General features: G+C 48.5%; 2 non-coding genes across 2 annotated transcripts; both read left to right on the plus strand.

Annotated features, from left to right (window-relative positions):
- Positions 1-982: 982 nt before the first annotated feature.
- Positions 983-1,064, plus strand: TRNAS-UGA (transfer RNA serine (anticodon UGA)). The gene has a single exon. It is a non-coding gene; the product is annotated as a tRNA-Ser (tRNA).
- Positions 1,065-1,783: 719 nt separating this feature from the next.
- Positions 1,784-1,865, plus strand: TRNAS-AGA (transfer RNA serine (anticodon AGA)). The gene has a single exon. It is a non-coding gene; the product is annotated as a tRNA-Ser (tRNA).
- Positions 1,866-2,500: the final 635 nt, after the last annotated feature.

Here is a 2,500-nt window from a genome sequence, read left to right on the forward strand (position 1 = left end):
CATTTGCATTGATCATGTAGTTGGATGCTGTCACTTGTTGCCCTGTACGCCCACAGCCTACACTAGAGTCAATCTTCACATTCCTCTGTCAGCACTTTCAGCTTTTGTGTTGAAACATGAGGCCTTTGGCATGGCAAAGCACAGGTCCTCTGTGCATGGCCTCTTTTTGTAGCGTGAGACCTGACACTTCCTGTGCAGAAACTAGATATCCCGCAATCTCTGGGTCTCTCAGTCTTGCGCCAGTGCCGGTGAGAGCTACACAGTAATTAGATGTGAGATAGAAACAAGCAGGCACAACGTTCACAGGCACACAGAGAGCTCACTCATGCACTGTTTCGTCACATTAGCACTCCCAGATTTGGGATGCAACACACAGAGGATGGCGAGGCGTGCATTGGATGCTGTGTGAGCCAGAAAAGTAAGTTGTCCTGTTCCCTTGGCGCATAGGGACAAGCTAGCTGAAGCAAAGCATGAAAATAGGGGAATCGATCAGCTATGACACTACCGGGTGCAGCCACAACACGCACGTCCATTATTACAAGGTAAGGCAAACAAAGCCCACACTGGGAATGTCACTACCGTAATTCCTAGTCAAAACAGCGAAAAAACTCTGATAGAGTGCTGGCCTTTCACTCACAAATGTGGAAAGAGTGTTCCGAAACGAGCATCTGGTCAGTGGCGGGGCCACCCGTTGCGGTAGGACGGGAAAGCACGAATTGAAAGGCTGTCGGGCTTGAACCCACAAATTTGGAAAAATAGTCTGAGACCTCTGGACTTTTAAGTCAATAATCAGATGCCGATGACCGCGTCTGTCTGTGTTTTCGAATGATTTGGTTTTCTGGGAACAAAGCACTGCGCCTGAGATATGACAATGAATATTACGATGTCATTGTTATCACACAGTGAAAAATGATGGTGCCACGGAATGCATTTTGATGTCAAAACTACTCTGTTGACGTCACAGAGCCAGAGCACTTGCTGGGTAGTCGTGGCTGAGTGGTTAAGGCGATGGACTTGAAATCCATTGGGGTCTCCCCGCGCAGGTTCAAATCCTGCCGACTACGTCCTTATGTAGAAAAGCACAGCATGCAGGTTCCATAGGGAGCACCTGCTTTGTGGCGGAGGGCGTCTGACGCAAAAGAGGAGAGCTTATCGAAAGCCTGTTGGCCTCAAACCCATGACCCGTCGATAAGTAGTCTGAGCAGTTTGGACTCTTCATCCATTGATCACAATTCAGCCAAATGACTGCCTCCTGGGCTTGAACCTATCACCCATAGATGAGGAGTCGAGGCACTTTTTGGACTCTTCCTCCTTTGATCAGAAGTCGCTGATTGTTACAGTACCTGTTAGGATGCTCAGAAGTGAGGGTGTGGCAGGTATTGGGATGTCCCCAGTTGAACGTTAATGTCTATGTTACGATACCTTTTGTTAATAAAAGGACAGCTTACAGTGTTGAAGCTGAGCAGATGGTCAGTGGCGGGGCCTCTCGTTGCCGAAGGAAAGAAAAGCACGAGTTGACAGGCTGTGGGGTTTGAAGTGACAAATGCAGAAAAAGAGTCTAAGCCCTTTGGACTGTAAATCCATTGATCAGCTCCCGATGGTTGCTTCCTAATATGTTGAGGAACCCTTTGCTTTTGAAGGAAGAAAGCATAGCTACTGAGATATGACACTGAATATTATGATGTGATTGTGATCACACAGTGAAAAAGCATTAGGCCATGGCAAAGTATTTTGATGTCATGACTACTCTAGTGTCGTCACCTCCAGACACAGGCCGTCACAGGTAGTCGTGGCCGAGTGGTTAAGGCGATGGACTAGAAATCCATTGGGGTCTCCCCGCGCAGGTTCAAATCCTGCCGACTACGCTCTCTCGCCCCTTTTTCCCCAAGGCACGGTCAACAATCCCAACGGCTCCGTGTGTTTTTCACCTGCCTAACATTTGCATTGATCATGTAGTTGGATGCTGTCACTTGTTGCCCTGTACGCCCACAGCCTACACTAGAGTCAATCTTCACATTCCTCTGTCAGCACTTTCAGCTTTTGTGTTGAAACATGAGGCCTTTGGCATGGCAAAGCACAGGTCCTCTGTGCATGGCCTCTTTTTGTAGCGTGAGACCTGACACTTCCTGTGCAGAAACTAGATATCCCGCAATCTCTGGGTCTCAGTCTTGCGCCAGTGCCGGTGAGAGCTACACAGTAATTAGATGTGAGATAGAAACAAGCAGGCACAACGTTCACAGGCACACAGAGAGCTCACTCATGCACTGTTTCGTCACATTAGCACTCCCAGATTTGGGATGCAACACACAGAGGATGGCGAGGCGTGCATTGGATGCTGTGTGAGCCAGAAAAGTAAGTTGTCCTGTTCCCTTGGCGCATAGGGACAAGCTAGCTGAAGCAAAGCATGAAAATAGGGGAATCGATCAGCTATGACACTACCGGGTGCAGCCACAACACGCACGTCCATTATTACAAGGTAAGGCAAACAAAGCCCACACTG

This window comes from Staurois parvus, unplaced genomic scaffold (genome assembly GCF_062004578.1).
Source record: "Staurois parvus isolate SC_StPar_1 unplaced genomic scaffold, SC_StPar_1.0 ptg000081l, whole genome shotgun sequence".
NCBI lineage: Eukaryota > Metazoa > Chordata > Amphibia > Anura > Ranidae > Staurois > Staurois parvus.